This window comes from Lissotriton vulgaris, chromosome 5 (genome assembly GCF_964263255.1).
Source record: "Lissotriton vulgaris chromosome 5, aLisVul1.2, whole genome shotgun sequence".
Classification (NCBI taxonomy): domain Eukaryota; kingdom Metazoa; phylum Chordata; class Amphibia; order Caudata; family Salamandridae; genus Lissotriton; species Lissotriton vulgaris.
The window spans coordinates 382,202,569-382,221,507 of NC_141693.1; positions in this window are offsets into that span (position 1 = coordinate 382,202,569).

Genomic DNA, 18,939 nt, shown 5'->3' on the forward strand with positions numbered 1-18,939 from the left:
CATGATATGAAACATTTGGAATGAACGCTAGCATTTCTGGTAAAAGCAAGAATACACAGTACATGCTAAATGATGATGCAAATAAAATGGCCGATCCCTCACATCTCCCCCATCAACATCAATACATCTATCCGAAAAGTGTCTTTGCCTGAAAGCCCGCGCACCACAAAGCATGCTGTAACCCTTTGCACCCTTTTCCACTCGACATGAAATCACACGTTGGAAATGGAATACCACACTACCGCGTAGTAACCTAGGGCACTGCGCCTAGGCACGCATGTGGTCAACGAGGGGCTCGAGCAAATCCTAAGTCAAACCATGATCCCCAACCCGGCCCGAGTGGACGACGGAAACACATCCAGCTCAGGGCCCGGGTCGAGGCTATCAGATGCGCCCTATACAAAGTGCATGGCTAAGCGTACACGAAGGGAACCCGCTTACCTTACCCTGCGGCCACAGACGAGATGGCCGGGGAGGATCGGCATCAGGCTGCCTAGAAAACTAATACCCCCACAGCCAGGCCCACCACGTGTGGCTCCCCGGACCCGCCCGCACCCCGAGCGAGTGCGGGAAAATTAGCGGAGTACAACCCACACCCCCACAGCGGCCCGACGCCCAAACCAAATGAGCCACTGGGGTACCTTACGTTGCTATTGTAAGTCGGTCGTAACTCGACCCAGAGGAAGTCAACACGGCGTGTACCCACGTGGGATCCCGCCGAGACCAGACCTGAACCATCCGCTAGGAACCCCAAGTCTAGCAACACAGCACGGTAAAGGAAAATTTTTGGTCAGGGAGGGGGGGCACAAATCAAACGTATTGACATTTATTAGTCTGGCACTGCAGTACAATAAACGGTACAAATTGCGTATAGACATCACAAGCCTAATAGCAGTCATGTAGGGTCCTATAGCCACGTGGCCCGGTCAACGACCCCGTAACCTTGTTCAATTTGGCAACAAATATCGATATCACCCGCCCCGCATGATCAACACTTTCAAAAGGCGACATGTAACATGGTCAATGGCAAAAACAGAATATCGAAATGATATACCCCGCATGATCGATACTTAGTGCAAAGACAATAGAAACCTGTAAACAATGCCCTTAGCGCTCTCACGGACCCATACCTCGCATGCACCCTTTTCCCTCCAGCGGCTTCACACGCTACTCACAGAACCCCCCCTTTCCGCGTGGGCATAGGTCCAGACTCGCACATGGCGACCAAGGGGGGGGGGAGGAAACGAGCTCACCAGCGGTTCCAGAGTAAAAACTTCATACCCAACCCGGCCCGGGCAAGCGATGGTGAACGCCCCGCTCGGGGCCCATGTCGGACAGAGAGCAAAGGGAGGGGGTCAGCCTGTGCACGGGAGAGCGGAGCAACTACAACCTCAACCTTCCCAAGCGAGAGACTACTTGTGTGGCAACCGAGGGGTCCACATCTCTGAAAGCCGTTTCAACTGGTTGGCCAAGACTACGTTGAGGAATGTAGTCCGCCACACGGCACGCACACATACTTGCACAAAAGCGCTCGAGCCAATGCCACGAGGAGGATAAAGGGGGTTCGCTACCCACATCCAGTCTCGAGAAATTCCCCGCCGTGCATGATGCAAGCTTTTCCTCACGCCATCACGCCATCACACCCACAACACACAACCATATACGTGTATTGAAGTGTGCATCCCCATGCTTTTCCTGTTTTTCTTTCCAGTTACCAGAGTTATTGGGAAAACCCCAAGCTACAACCCCCTGACGACTAGAAAGTAGGCCATGCAAAGGCTTAACATGCACCGCTAAATAACTGCTCACAAGACATGAAAGCCTTAGCTGGAGTTGGTGACTGCCGCACTCACCGTATGGTATCCCGCTCTGTGCCCCCCCAACGCAGCCCCCGCAAGCTGCTCACAAGACCCTCGGACTAACACTCACCGCAAAACCCGACGAGGGAATGCCCGACGCTAGACCCGCAAGGCCGGCAGGCGCACAACGGACACACACGGAACAACAAATAGCGCAGAGCAGCCCACGGCACCGACGCGGCAGGAAAGACCGAGCAACGTGCTGGGCCTGCTATAACAAACCCCCGGGCACGCCCCCCCGCCTAGGAGCGCCCTCCCATTGGTCGTTAGTGAGGAGGGGGGTTGGTGCGCTGTAGGCTCCTCTCGCACGTCGTGTGGTACTAAGGCGCTGTCTCGCCCATGCTCCCCTCTGTGTCGCGCGCCCAGCGTCAGAGACACTGTTGGACAAGAGAAGTTTGTGATCTCAGTGGCCCAAGCACAAGCAGATGTATGCGTACAAAGTGTAGGCCATATTCCTGTAGGTGTTAGTGATTGTATTGTTGTATGGAATATTGATGGCCTTAATAATAGTACTTTCCTTGCCTCACATAACACCTATTTTGTATGCGGAAACAAAGGCTATTATCGATTACCAGCCGGATGGTCGGGAGTATGTTATGTATCGTTTTTATTGCCACCTGTATTCCTGGCACCTGCATCAAATCACAAAGACTTGAAATTATTGAATAATGTGACTGTAAATAGATTCAAACAAACTTTATCTGTAGATGATGTTGATCAGACTGATACTAGCCTGCAACAATATATAGATTTCAACCTAGGATTGTTTTTGTTTGTGGGAGCTGCTCTGAACAGCAGAAAGATACGACGATTAACGAGAGTAGTGGAAGCTGTTACCAATCAAACTGCTGCAGCCCTTGGGAATCTTACTGAAGAACTACAAATTACCAGGATTGTTGCGTTACAGAACCGAATGGTTCTTGATGTGATGTCAGCAGATAGAGGTTGAGCTTGTAGAATTATCGGAAGCAGCTGTTGTGTCTTTATCCCCGATCATACTCCTTCTGTGTATAAAGCTATTAACAAATTACATAAGATTGCAGCTGATATACATGTTGAAAATGGAACCTGGACTTTTTAGGGTGGTTTTGGACCTTGATTTCTACATGGGGTTGGAAGGTTTTCCCTGGACTATGCATAATTGTTGCCATATTATTCACATGTTGTGTATGTGCCTAATGTAGTCCAATGATATGTTCTCTAGGCGTTTCATTTTGTGTGCCTAATAAACAATCTGTCTCAGAAGCTACCCATAAGAAAACTATAACTAGAGAGATAGCTGATATGATGAGCATCGACATAAACGATGAGTATTTAAATTATCCAAGGAAACCAAATGTCTTCAGCAAATGCTGAAAGGGTCGTCTGTTGTAAATAAAACAGCGATAGTATTAAGCATTCACCGAAGACATGCTATCATGTCTTTATTCTACTTTTCCCGCCCGTACTTGAGATATGGCAAGACTCCATTTTGTTTTCTGGCGTCCATCTTGTATGCTACACATCGCCATGTGCTCGCCAAGAGGCAAGTCCTACCTCACTGACTGTCACCCCTGAAGTTTGCCCAGCAACAGGCTATAAATAGTTATTTGCTTTTCTAGCACATGCCCAGTAGGAGTCACATTTGTTTCTGATTAGGGAAGATTGGAATGTGCATTCGGCGGGTCTCAAGAACTGTTAACTCCACCAATGTATTGATCATGCTCAAGAAATGTCCATATATGGTTGTAAATCATGTTTTGAGCTGTAACCGCCCCTTCTTTGTGTATAATGTTAGGCTCCTGCCCAACCCACACACTGCAGGAACGAGGTATGTCCCAATCCACTTCCCCGACTCACCGGCCACTCACTAGATGTAACTTATGAGTAAGCCAAAGACCCAGAAAAGGGGGTGGAAAGTATAGGCACCAAACCTTCCGCCCCTGTAGAGCGTACTCCAAATAACACCCTCCTCCTCGCTTCCGCACCTGCATTAACAGGGAACCAAAAATACACCTCACAATAACATCTCAGTCCCCAGTCCTTCTTTGTTCATAATGACCATATCCAGCCAATAACCACACATGCACTTACCAGAGACAAATGCAGGGTTTGCTTCGAGAGGGGTTTTAGTCCAGGGTACAACCACTCCAAGATAACTTCGCTTGGGTTGGAATTAAAACAGGACTGAGGGTTCGGGTGCTTGGTTTGGGCGCTGATTTATGTACAGGGTAAAAAACATGCTTAAATGACCGGCATGAACAAAAAACCCCTGTGTTTTCAGATACGTTACAGGGCAGAACAAAATCTGGAAAATACGGTCAACTCCGTTCCCAGGAGAACCGAAGGGTAATACTCGGCTGGGTTTACTAACGCGGAATGACCTCAAATGTCATTTCCGCCCATACCGAGAAGGAGCGGTTACGGAAGGACGTGTGTACAGCGCGAACACAGCGCTTCCAACAGTCCGACCTCACCACGTCTCGAAAACAAACAGAGAATCGCACCAATACGGTAAATGGCAAACAGGAGCCCCTGGATGCCGGTCGCAACTCTCAAAAAGGATTAAGGACAAAAATGGAATCGAACCAAAGGGGCAACACTAATACTAACTAACTCACAGCCTAAAAGGGAAGGACACGAGGGAAAGGGATGGAACAGACAAAAAAGAATATCGGGAATCCAGGACATGGGAAGAGGGGCAAAAGGGAAACTCCAACGGTTCTCACGAGGCCGTGAGAACCAGCAACGGCCAATAGGATACACAGGAACCAACCAGGAACCCACAGGTTAGCAATAACAAGCACCAACACTATGGTAGGACTACTCTTTATGTGTAGCTGGCAAGTCATGTGACTGCAAAAACATGGTCATCAAAAGAGGGACTGATTCCTAACATATAAAAGGGGACCACATGTCCGAGTTCTTTGTGCTACCTTGTAAAATACTGTAGAGTGTTGTGTGGGCTGTAGTACCACCTTTAAAGGTTTATTAAACTATGTTTTTGTATTTCCAGTTTCCGTGCCAAATTCTTGTGTAGTCTGAGGACTCTGTGTACAGAAGGAAAAACCCTTTTCGCATTCGCAGGCCTTGCTGAGGCTTGTACTCATCACAAATATACTAAATATTGAATACAAGACACCTCGAGAATTGTGTTTTTTGGATCCAGTTAATGTATGCAGGTTTTTCAATCATAGATTTGAAGCTATGATGTCTTTTGTCACCAATAAAAAAAAATCCTCCTCTTGGAGAGGTTCTGGACTTCTTTTGGAGAAAGGAGTATCAAGCAAGAGGTGCTCCTCACATATACATGCTAATATGAATCAAAGATGCTCCCAAATTTGGTACAGACTCAGATGATACTGTGTTGTCTTTTATTGAAGAATATGCTACACGTGATATACCCAAAAGTACACAAGATAAGGACTTAAGACAACAAGTCTTACGATTCCAAAGCCATCGTTGTGGGAAATACTGTCATCGAAAGTACAAATCTAAGGACAAATTCTACACCAAATGCCGTTTTGGATTTCCACGTCCAGTAATATCGAAAGGAAGAGTGAACAGTTTTATGTCATCTTTGTGACATACTATCACAAGAAAGTCTGCAAAAAATAACTACAACTTAAGAAGAAATGAAGAGTCAAAATACATAAATGACTATAACCCAGTCATTTTGTCCATGTGGAATGATAATATGGATATTCAATATGTTGCAGACAATTCCATTGCCGTTGCTCGATATGTAACATCGTACATACCAAAATCAGAAAAGACGTAATTGAAGGAAATGTGGGAAGAGATTTCTCACGAGAAGATTCTAAGTAAGAAATTATATACTTACAGTTTGAAGATGTTATCCCATCGAGAAATTGGAGCGTATGAATGCTCGGATCGCTTATCATCTGCAAGTCTATACTCTTAATCTAGAAGAATCATTTGGGTCAGTCTAGGTCTTGCTGCAACACGAAACCGAGTTCTTAAATCTGTACAAGAAATTGAATATTTAGCTGAAAAAGAGCCAGAAAGTACAGATATTGTGAAAACAAATATGTTGGATACATATTATCCAAATAGAAGTCATCATCTTGAGAACATTTGTCTCTATGAAGTGCTGCAAAACTATATTTTTAAAATTACAGAAAAAATCAATAATGATATATATGCTGTGATTGGTTCTGAAGGATGTCTGGTGAAACAAAGAAAAGGATATTTGATTAATCACCGTAAACTGAGTTCCGAAACACCTGACAAAAAGGAATTTTACTATTTAACTCTTTTGCAACTTTTCAAGCCATGGCGTTCAGAATTGGAATTACTTGGAGATTTTTAGAGCTATGAAGATTCCTTCAATGCAACTAAAGATTAAGCATGAGCGAATTTTGCGGATCTCGCGTTCGCGAATTTTGCGGATTTGCGGATTCGCAATCCGCAAAATCCGCGAATTCCCGCGAATTTGCGGATTTTTTTTTTTTTGTGTTCGCCCGTGTTTCTGCCAGTTCGCGAGGGTTTTTACAATTTCGCAATTTGCGAACTTACCTGTCGGGTCGCAAGTTTTGCGAACTTGTTGTTTCTACGTGTCCAGCCTGTTTGGGACACTCTTCTTCATCACTGCCACTCTCTGTCACCACTGCCACTCTCTGACTACTCATGCCACCCTCTGGCCCACCCATGCCACCCTCTGTTTCATCACTACACCCTCTGGTTGTCCAGTGTGCATTATTTTCTGCAAAGCAAAGCACACCTTCCCTGCCTCAAGTGACCTGAATTAATTTGGGGCTGATTAATGTGTCACAGAATATTTTTTTAGCTGGCACCTGCTTCCTTAGTGCGCCCTGATTAGTGATCTTTTGCACTTGCTAAGTGCTTTCATTGTTGCAAAATTAGTTACAACACCTGCCCTGCCCCAACTGACAATAATGAATTAGGGGCTGATTAATGGATTTTAACTTCCAGCCTGGCTCCTGCTTGTCTCCCTTAGCTGTAATTCAGGACCTTTGTGGCATATGTGTAACTATTCTGAGGTTCAGAGCAGGGTCACATAATAGTTTCAACTGGCAACTGAACTCTGGAGGGGCCCCTCAGGAAGCACTACAGGAAATGGCTACTAATGATGTGCCTGAACTTTTGAACCTGGTAAGCAGTTACTTTCAGTTTTGCCAAGATCGTATTTCTGCAATTTTGCACTTATTCGCGGGGCGCGAACTCACGCGAACAGTGCGAGCAGTGCGAGCAAAATCCGCTGCTCGCGGATTTGCGGATTTTGCGGGAAATTCGCAAATCTCGCGGATTGCGGATTTCCCGAAAATCCGCAAAATCCGCGAGCGGAACGGATTTTCCGCCCACGCCTACTAAAGATACTATAGAATGTCCTGTTTTTGCTAACTATGTGAAAATGTTGAATGATGAAATTGAGCAAGAAGCTACAATTGCAGCTGAGATTGATAGAGACAGTTCTCAAGAGAGTCAAACTTCTGCTCCGTTGAGGCATGACCCACTAGGAGAGCCACATTTTCAAAATGAAGCAGAAACGGCTATGGAAGAGGTGTAAACAGCAATGTATCAAGCTCAAGAAGATGTAAATAACTTAGGAAACTTGGAAGAACAACTAAATCTTGAGCAGAAAGAAATATATGAGCAAGTGAGAGAACAGATTGACCATGGATTACTTCATGAGAAGAAAGAGTGCTCTTGCTCATCATTTGAACCTATCCGAATGTATGTTAGTGGACAGGCTGGAACAGGCAAAAGTGTTTTAATTAAAGTAATCACAAGTTTTACTACAGAAAACAACTGAGTCGCATTTTTCTAGTGTTGTCAGTGCTCCAACTGGATTAGCAGCCAACAATATTAAAGGAATTACTTTACATCGTTTAATAATGCTACCAGTAGAGCATGAAAACAAATTAGAATACCACATGCTATCTGGAGAAATATTGTGGAAAATGAAACTTCTCATTATGGATGAGGTAAGCATGGTATCAAACTATGGGGTTGATAAGGATGGCGGACGGACTTGTCCATCTGCCATCCTGTCTGGGGGCAGGGACCGTCCGCCACAATGGCGGAAATACCGTGCCCCGAATTAGGATGCACCCGCCACAGTGGCGGGTGCATCCTGCATTGTACTGAGAAACGCAGGGGGGTACCATAGGTATCCCCCATGTGCACCCCCAACCCCCCCTTCACCCTGGGGGCCTGCAACGGGCCCCAAAGCAAAGCCTGCATGCCTTTCCGTGGCGGCATTGCAGCCACGGAAAGGCATCTGCATCCAGCCATCCTAATATGGCTGGCGGTGTCTGATAGACACCGCCACCATATTAGACCTTGCGACCGTGGTGGAAAAGCGGCGGACGGTCTTTCCCTCCGCCACGGTCCCCCCCGCCATTGTAATATGGCGGGGGGAAAATAGGAGGCGGACGGACAAGGATGGCGGATGGATCGCCACCGCCATGCAGGCAGTGGCGATCCGTCCGCCATCCTAATTGACCCCTTAATGCTTGCCTTTGTGCATTTAAGAATGCAGCAAATTCTTAAAACAGAGTACGACGTATTATTCGGAGATCTTCTACAACTTACTCCTGTAAAAGGACAACCTGTGTTTAAAACACTGGTGCGTGAAGATACCAGAAAGTCTTTGGTGAGCATTGGAAATGTAAACGTTTGGTCATATTTTGAGCATAAGGAAATTATTACAAATATGTAGGCAAATGATGCTGATTATGGAACTATTCTTCAAGATATAAGAATTGGAAAAATGACTGAACATGGCAAACAAGCTTTACAGAGACGAATACTTTCCAAATTGTTTCCAAATGAAAATATTGTTCCAGAGAAAATATACATGAGAATTGCAGAAAAAAATCTGTAATCTGCTTAATGCCAACACAACGTGAATGTTCTATATTCAATGAAGAAATGTTAAATTTGGAAAATGAAGAAATTATATTATTGGAAGCTATTGATAAAATAGAGCATGAAGGAATCACTATTATTTTGACTGAAAATTTAGTTGAAGAGGAAATTGGATTCTTTAGAGAAATCGGTAAGTAAAACTGCTGGTTTAGAAAAGAATTTGTATGCATGTGTAAAGTGTAGGGTAATTTAACGACATAATTTGAATGTCGAAAAAGGTTTAGTAAATGGAGCAATGGGTAAAATTGTTGATTTTGTTAATCATGTAAATAGAGATGGGATTGAATTTTTGAAAATCAAATTTGATGAAATTGCTGAAGTACAACAATTTAGACGTTGTTCATTTCGGTTTTTGCTTGTAAAAGAATTGCATAGACTCAGAAAACAGTTTCCTATTTGTTTGGCATATGCGGTGACCATTCATAAATCTCAAGGTTTAAGTGTAGATAGTGCTTTAGTGAATATTGGAAGTACCGTGTTTAAAGAGGGTATGGCACATGTTGCTTTGTCTCGAGTCAGAACTTTATCTCGATTGTACTCGATTGATTTTGATGAGACAAAGGTTAGTGCAGATGCAAATTGTGTAAAAGTGTATATTAGGTTAAGAAGAGAATATGCACCCAATTTAGATCAATATCCAGTATTTGAAAAATAAAATGTGTGGTAGGTAGAAAAAGGAGATTTGAGAATATCTGTAGTGAAACTGTAGAGAAAGAAAAAAAACAAGATGAAGTTGCGCCTGCAAGCATAAAGAAAAAGGACAGTGTTGAAGAGAATGTTGGTTATCGGTTTTAAAATAGTTCTGGTGTCAACAGCTATGCTAATGTAGTTGGTAATGTTGTTTTTGTTCTTGAAAGTTTGCAATTGTTGAAAATCGGGACGAAAGATTCTGTTCATTGTTGTATTCTGTTTATGAGAAATGTAGTAGTGATAAAAGTAAAATACAAAGTGTTTCTGATATTCGAAATGTTTTAGACATATGATCTGGTTCTAGTCACTTTACGGAGAATATTCAGCAAGATTGTCAGGAATTTTTAATGTTTATGCTTGGTGTACAGGAAGATGAAGGTATAGATATTGAAAACCTTTTTTGCCTTTCTTATAAATGGCAACATGACTGTCAAAATTGTTTGTTTACATGTAGCACTAACATAGACACTGAAAGATTCATATATTTGACTTTACCTGACTGTGAATCAGTGTCTTTTAACAATCTAATTAGAGGAGCAAGTCAAAACATGGAGTGAAGCCAATGTAAATTAGAAATGTCATCAACATCATTTATACAAAGATATGGACAGTATGTAATTTTAATGCTGCAACGTTGTAGAGCTGATGGAAGAAAATTGGAAACTTTAATAAAAAATGTTGTAGCTGGTCAAGTTTCAATGTCAGGAAGAACTTTTGTAGCTGTTGCAATTATTTTTCATGATGTACCTTCTACAACATCAGGACATGACACTGTTTATTTAAAATGTCTGAAAGGTTGGATACATTGTAATGAAAGTCAATTAGTTTTTAAGCAACGTTTGCCTAAAGAGTTACCAAATGCAGAACTAATAGTTTTAAAGCCAACATTTTAAGATCAAAATTTGGCCTTTCAGGATTACTGCTGTTAAGGTAGATTATTCTGGTGTTGTAGAGTATTTTGTAAGTGAGGGTGAGGAGCTTGAAGGTGATCCTCTTGTTGATATTGAGGCAGTGTAGGTGTATCAGGTGGTGGGTGATGTGGCTGCAGCAGGGGACATTGATGATCACTCAGGTGGAGGTCTTTTGGATTTGTTGTAGTTGTTGTAGGTGTATGGCTGGAATTCCTGTGTAGAGTGTTTTGCCACAGTGTAGTCTGCTGCTGATGAGGTCCTCTGTCATTGTTCTTCTTCTTTTGGTTAGGATCCACTTGTAAATGTTGCGGAGCATGTGGAGGACGAGGAGATGGTGTAGACTTGCATACACATGGAGAGGGAGGAGTTGAGGGTGGATCCTAGGTTGTGGACATCGTTGGCAGGTGTTGGTACTGTCCACAGTGTAGTCAGCTAGCAGGAGTCGTCCGAGGCTGAGGGGGTGGGTCTGAGGATGAGTACCTTCATTTTGTGTGAGTTCATGTTTAGTGGGCTGCTCTTTATGTAGTTGGTGACTTCCTTTATTGTGTCGTGGAGGTTGCTTTTGGTGGTGTGTGGCTTCTTGGTGAGGAAGAGGATGAGCTGGGTGTTGTTGGCGTAGGAGATGTTGTTGAGGTTGTGATGGTGGGCTACTTGTGTGAGGGTGGCCATGTAGATGTTGAAAAGCGTTGGGTTGAGGGATGAACACTGGGGGACGGAGCAAATGATGTCGGTGCTTTTGGATCAGAACGCTGGGAGGCAGATGCTCAGGATTACTATTGAACAATTTCCAAAGTAAGAATTTGATGCATACTATTTGGCCTAGCGCAAAAGTATGTGAAATCAATAACGAGTTTTTGTTGTATATTTTGTCAGTATATATTTGTAAGTAACATTATTTTCCGTGAATGAAAATGAATCATAATGTTTTGTTATTTTATGATTGTTTGAGATGTGTCATCTTTACGTAAGAAATTGCTCTTGGAAAAAAACATTTAAGATATGTTTTATTTCTATTTTTTAGATCGTTATTGAGAATGTTGAATTTTTTTTACGATAATCTTATTGATTGTGCCCGCTGGTATGTGATGAGTACTATTGAAATTCAATATATTCTGAGAACAGCAAAAAAGGCAAATGTAATACTTTACAAATTATTTTATGTTGTAAAAGATATATTGTAACTGTATTTTTTTGTGTCTTCCACAGATGGGAATTTTATAATATATCATTTTTTTAATATTTATTATTCTTAAGGTAAGTACAAGTAATTATTGAAATGGTCGATGGAATGTGCTTCAACCGAGCTGAAGTAATAAAACATGGATGGAGAACATAAGTGTGTGAAGATGGTTTGTATCTTTTAAAGACATTTCAAAAAATGATATACTGAGTGTACCTGTCAGAACCCCTATTCAATCAGTGGATACTATAATGACTTATCTAAAGCGTAGCTGGCGCAGGAGAGATGAAGAATCCGCAAGGAAACAGACTCGGAGTGCTTTAGTGCAACAGAGGAATTCTAAGATGGCCGCCACAAGGAAAGACGCGTGGCGGTCTAGTCATTTACCACACACCTGTGGGGAATCCTTGGTGATGCCCGCGCTCCCTAACGAGTGCGCACTTCACCTAAGACGTTCCCAAGTTCAGCCCCGTTTTCAATTGCTCCATAGATATTCCTGAAGAGAAAGCACAAAGGTTGCAGATAAACACTAGAGGAGAGGCTAGTTCGAAAGACCAAGGAGTAGACAATGAGTAGCGTTAGACTAAATAATAGATATTGAATATAGATAGAGTAGGGTAGGTTATTAAATAATTGTTCTTTGTTAGTTTCTGTTATGTATCCATGTCAATGACACAAAGATGGTTTGTATCTTTTATATAGACTTGAAAAACTTAAAATATAAATATACTGAGTGTTCCAGTATTCTTTGCATTTCACTACAACACATCTACTAGTTTGGACCAGGTAAGGTGAATAGAGATATTTTACTTTTTTTACTACTACATTTTATAATAACAGTCTGGGTTTTTTCCGATAGTGATAAGGAGTGACTGGTTTGGTAATTTAAGAAATTTTAAAACGGAACGTTCATATGACTAATTATAATTATATAATTTTATAAAGTAGTTGAGAATGGTTTTTATATATTATTTATTAAAGGGCAAATTAGTTGATAAAGCTAATTTTGTGTTCTGTATTAGGAAAAAAGATAAAATAAAGTGTTTATGTTTTTGTAGAAGGAGGTCAGCATTACAAATTTACAATGGAAAATCAAGAAAACAATATGGAACACGATTTTGAAAATACTAACAGTGTCATAGAAGAGATGAACATATCTTTTATGAGCAACGTTATTGAGGTGGAAAAAATGAATGATGGAGATATCAGGTGTGATTTTCTTTACCTTGGATGATGCTTTTGTGGCAGCATTAGATGAGAATGAGGATTCATCAGATGACTTTTGAAAATGATAACCAGGAAAAGGAAATACCTGATGAAATTATAATAGAAGCTGTATTCACTTATGAAATGTTACAAGAATAAATGTATTATTATATAATAATATTGGTTTGAGAGGGGAAGGAGCTATGACACCAACCAAGATGGCCGCATAGTCTCCCGGCTCCGCTGACCTCCGTCCTACGCTCTACTATCCTGTCACCTATCCTGATCTCCGGCCCCCGATCCGTGTGTGTGGCCCGATTTGCACTCCGATGATGTGATCCTGGAGTTTCTCCGACATCGTGGAGCGGAGTAACGTCGAGGGCCGATTTGAGGCCTAACCCAGCCAAGAAGCCGGGGTCTCGAGTGCTGGCCTAGCCGGGTCCGAGTTGAACAACAACGGACTGTTGAATGTGGTTGGGTCTGGTCTCTGGAACATTCGGAATTTTGGGATTGCCCTGCTACCATCTGCTGCCTGGTGTTCTATAGGAGGTGAGGTGACGAGTGACGCACGGTGCTGTGTTGCGGGGGTCCCGGACCAGGGGTCCGGCATTCATATCGCCGGTGCCCCTTGAGTTGGAATCTCACTACGCGCTACTGCACGCTACCAGTCTGTCCCTCATGGCTCATTCCTGCTCCGCCTCATCTTCCCCCAGAGAAGGCGCCTCTCCTGTGGGGAACACCATGCCTGAGGAAAAATGGAGGCCGACGGAGCAGTCTCAAAGTGGCCCGTCATTGCGGACGGTGCTGGAGGCCCTTGTGGCACTTCAGGAGACTGTTAAAGCCCAGACCTGCAGCCTGTTGTTGGCGGCGGATGGATTCAAAGGATTGAGACTGGATCCTGACTTGACGCCCGAGACCCGGCGGCCAGCCCGCCTTTCGATTGATGCCCCGTTGGCGTACTTAGACCCGGCGCTGGAAGTTGTATTTGCCCCTATCGCAGTGGAGCTACCCGAAAGTGCTGTGCTTGGTGACTCAATTAACCCGTTGGAATCCCCGGTTTTGCAACTGTCGGAACATTTACATGCTGTCCCCACTTTGGATCCTTTCAATTGGTACCGTGAACTGTTTTGGACTGTGTCGACCCCCCTCCCCAGTCGGTCTATCAAGATGGCGGATGGGATAAAGCCTGGCTTCGGAGACGGGGAGGGGCATCGTTGGTACCAGCCGCCTAATTTGGGACCTGCCGTTCTTTTTTCATCTGTGGACCCCTGTCCTGCTAACTTCTGTGTACCTTTTGACATTTTGAGGATGGGGCTTTCTTCCCCTGAAGGACTCAGCGAATTTAATCGACGGGGCCAAGGCTGAGATTGCTGTCTGGGTTGTTTATTGTGGTATTATGGTTAACGGGATTGTTTTATTGAATTAACGGAGTCCGAGGCGGGGTTGGTTAGGACGGGGGCGAGAGACCGGGAGTGCGTTGAACAAAGCCCTCCTCCATTTCCCCTCTTCGGGTGGGGTTTAATTTCTTTTCCTTTTTTTCCCGGTTTCTTCTATATTTCGGGTTTCGGTTCTTGGGCGACAGGCATGCTGCTAGGGGGGTAGGCCGTAGTCATCTGCAGGGGTGCAGGGTGGGCGGCTGGGGGATGGGAGTTTTGTTTTTTCTTTGTTTCTATGGCCTTTTTTCTCTTCTTGTCTTTCTTTGGCCTTTTCTTTTCTCTTTTCCGGGTCAGCGTAGTGGGTTCATTGTTCGGTCCATCTTTGCTTTCACATCTGTGCCTCAACTCTCGCGATGTTTCGGGGCCACGGGGCGGGCATAAATATTGGCGTGAACCATAATAGTATGTTTGTTTATCCGGGTGTCGTCTGCTTTAACGCCACTGACCTACATGAAAACGAATTAACTGTGGACATTTTGCTATTTCGCTCGCCCCCTCTTCATAGCTTGAGATATTGCATGGCACCTGATCCTTCTATTTTATATTATAAAATGAAACCTTTTGTATCCTGTTCCCAATTTAATATGTCATCCAACCAGTGCACATTGTGGATGTAGCGACTATGCTCCCTGGGAGGCTGGGTCTGAAGTTTTGATCGTAATATTGTGTTGCAATTGCTTAGCGGCCAGCCCTGGGGGTTGTAGGCCCGTGTTTGTATCTGGTTGAAAATGTCAAATAAAGGTTTTCAAAAAAAAATAAATATATATTGGTTTGAGACACTCTGCTTCCAGAATTGTAATCATTTTGCTGCTACCAAAGTACTCATGGTGCAAAGTGGGCCTTATGGTATGGACTGCTTCAAACCCTTATAGACAACATATGTATTTTTTTTATGCACCAGCAAACTTGCCTTTTATAGGTTCTATTCCCTCATCTGTATCATTAGACTTTCACCAAACACTCTCACACTACTGTTTTAGTGTTCTAGTGAGTCATTCAGCAGTATGTGCTTATGTATATACTGTTCTAGAAGTGAAGCTGCTATACATTCAGCCAAACCCTCTCACTAGGCAGTTTCACATTCACCACACACTACTTAGGTATTCATTCATTCATTTATGAACTACACTTTCATTTTGACAAACTTTTACAGACTAACATAGAAATTTGGGGCCAGATGTAGGTGGCCGTTTGAGGCCATTTACCGAGTGGTAACGGATGATTTAGGCCGTTACCGATCGGTAAATGGGTAACAGGTATGTAGGGGGCATTATTTTACCGAATAGGTAAAATTACCGATTCGGTAATTTTACCGATTTGGTAAAATAAAAATTCGGTAATTTTACCGATTCTGAGGCACCCAGATGTAGGTGGGACTCTTCAGAATCCCAGAGGCCTTACAGAATCGGTATTTTACCATCAGATCCAATTTGATGGTAAAATACCGATTCCGGTGTGCATGCACATGTGTGCATGCACACCTATGCCATGTGATAGGCAGACCTGCCCTTAGGGCATGTATGTCTGCCACATGGCACCCAAGCCTGTTTTGGGGGTGCCAGAGGGTGACAAAGTGACACCCCCTGCACCCTTGTGATAATCGGTATTTACCGATTCGGTAAATACCGAATCGGTAATGCCCATTCATTCCTATGGGCTTCAAAGCCCGTAGGAATGAATGGGCATTACCGATTCGGTATTTACCGAATCGGTAAATACCGAATTCCTCCGAATCAGTATTCCAGCACATCTGGAATACCTACATATCCACCCCTTAGATTTACTGATTTTTAATTACCGAATCGGTAAAATTCGGTAATTAAAAATCGGTAAATCTATTTTACCTACATCTGTCCCATAGTTCTTTCTTTGATCAGTGAAGGTAGTTCTAAAATAACTGTTTTATTTGTCTTTTTAGTTTTCCTTTTTCTTTGTATTTTTTCAACAAGTTAAAAAAAAAATTGTACTGGAAACAAAAAAAGTGTGGAACAGCAACAAAAAAGTTAAAAATAAAATTAATGTTTTGGACAACGGTGCTCTTCTTTCCTCTTCACAATGAGATCAAAAGACTGCTGATGGTAACAAAGTAATGTGTTGCAATATTTAAAATGAAATTTCAGATCTGCAAACTGTGGCACAATAATAGGATGCAGACTGCTTGGAGGAGGTGGTGGTACAGTTGAGGTAGTAGGAACTGCAGGTTGAGGATTCTCCCGCAACATTTGTGTTGCCATTCTTGCATAGTTATTTGGATGCAAATTTTTGACATGGTGAACCATGCTGGCTGTACTGAAAGAGTAATTTTTAGTGGGATCACCCCTGGAAAGAGTAATCTTACAGATCTTGCAAGTTACTTTCGGTGCATTGATTTTTTTTCAGTCCCTCAGGATATGAAAAAAACTTCCAACTGAAAGCTTCTTTTCCCTTTTTCTGAGGTTGCTCAGCAACAAATTCTTCCTCAGAGGAATGTTCTGATGAAGTTTCAAAAAGAGCATCCATTGTATAGTTGGTTCTAAAGGACTACAGCTCCACAGAATAGATGCTTCTCTTGAGAAAGTCCAAGTAGAATGATCAAAATGGGAAGGGTCTTTCAACAGTTTAGATAGGAAGTATTATGAACAAATCAAAACTTTCCTTTTATGCTCACATGACTTTGCATACGCTTACAGTGCATTTAGCATGCGTTTACGGTGCGAGTACGTACTCTGTACAGTTGCACTTTTCTTAATTGCTTTCAATAGTAATATACGGTTATTAAAAGTTAAAAAAGTATTTTCATGATTATCCCAGATAAAATCTCCCCTTAGTATGTACATCAAATACATAACTATAAGTTTTCAAACAATTAGAAATGTTTGCGCCATAAACGCACGGGGCGTCGTACATGACGACACACGGAAGCGTCGATGCGATGCGTAATGTCAAAACATATTTGTAACATATGCACTTGTACGCGCAGTGTACGATTACCCATACAAAGTATGGGCGATCACCGTACGCGTACAGTACGATTATACAAAAAGGAAAAAGGAAAAATATAGAATTTGATTTTAATATATTGGGGGAAAAAATAATTACAAAATTATTTTAGAATTTAGTTTTGTTATTATTTACATTAAGAATATGAAATATCACTCAAAAAATAAAAGAACTATAAATAATATAATAAAAATGTAGGAAATTAGTATAAAAAGCCAGAAATATAATGATGACTACCCTTAAAATTTATCATTTACAAAACATTTGAAATTCACAGAAAAAAACATAGGTTTCACACCTGTTATAGTTAGGAATTAGCATTCAAAAAACCATAGGTTTCAGCCACTTTATAGTTAGGAATTAGCATTTAAAAAACCTTAGAAATTCACTGAAAAAACCATAGGTTTCACACATGTTGTAGTTAGCTGGACATTTTCCTCATACAATACCATTGAAATTCCCCCGTTATAGTTAGTTCAGCTAACTATAACTCGCATGCCTGCATTGTACTGCTGATGACGTCACATATTATATCCCTCATGACAAGTAATGAATTATTTTTATGTATTGGTATTGATAATTTATGTATTTTTAACCCTACGCTATCCAGCGCTTTCCCTACTGTTTCACGCTCTGGAGTTGAATAGTAATTTTTATTCCTACGCTATCCAGCGCTTTCCCTACTGTTTCACTCTCTGGAGTTGGAATAGTAATTTCTACTCCTACACTATCCTATGTTTTCTTTACTGTTTCACTCTCTGGAGTGGTAATAGTAATTTTTATCTCTATGCTATACAATGTTTTCCCTAATTTTGCATTTTCTGGAGTGGGAATAGTAATTTTACATAATAAGCTATCCAATGTTTTTAATACTGTAGATTTTTTTGGACTTTAAATAGTAGTTTTATTGATTATTTAGAATGAAGTTAGATAATGTATTATGTTATTAATTTTAAAAATATTGGAAGTATATTTAATTTTTTTAATGTATTTAAAAATATTTACTTTTTTATGTAATTATTTTAATTGTGGAGATCTATTTGTAATTTATAGTATTTTTAAATAATTTATAAGTAATTATAGTAATTATAAAAATGTATTATTAAGTAAATATATAATATATATTTTACATATGTGTTTAATTAATGTTATATTATTATATATCTATTATTTATTTATTTTAAACATTACTAAATATTTTTAACAATGTTTATTTTATTTATAAGTATTATTTACTTTTTTTACACATTCTATTTTAACAGATATAAAACAATATTTTTAATTACGATATTTTTAACATCTGTATTTTTGTTTCGATATTTTTGTACTTACCATCATGTAGCTAGGATGTCGATATACTTTCCTTCGATATTGCATCCTCGATGTTTCTGTTGGTCGATATTTTGTCTGTCGATATTCTGTCATAGATCCCCTGTTATTGTAGAGTAATGGCATAATGTACGTGTACCCTGAGAAAAAGAAAAACAAAACAAAGCTCGCTTTATTGTTAACTAGCCTCCAGGGGGCCAAATCCCGGGGGCCAAATCCCCGGGGCAATATACTTATTTATAATGGGGGGCCACCCCCGGGGCTTTGACATTATGTATTTTATGTTTTAGTACCGGAAGGGGTTGTGGGTTTATAGGGGAATAGGGTGGGAAGTAACTTAATTATATTAAATTAATTATAACTTTTTAGGAATTATAAATTAATTTTAGTTAATTTTTTGCATTTAACTTCTGTAGCGGGTAGTGGGTTTATACGGGAATTGGGTGGGAAGTATT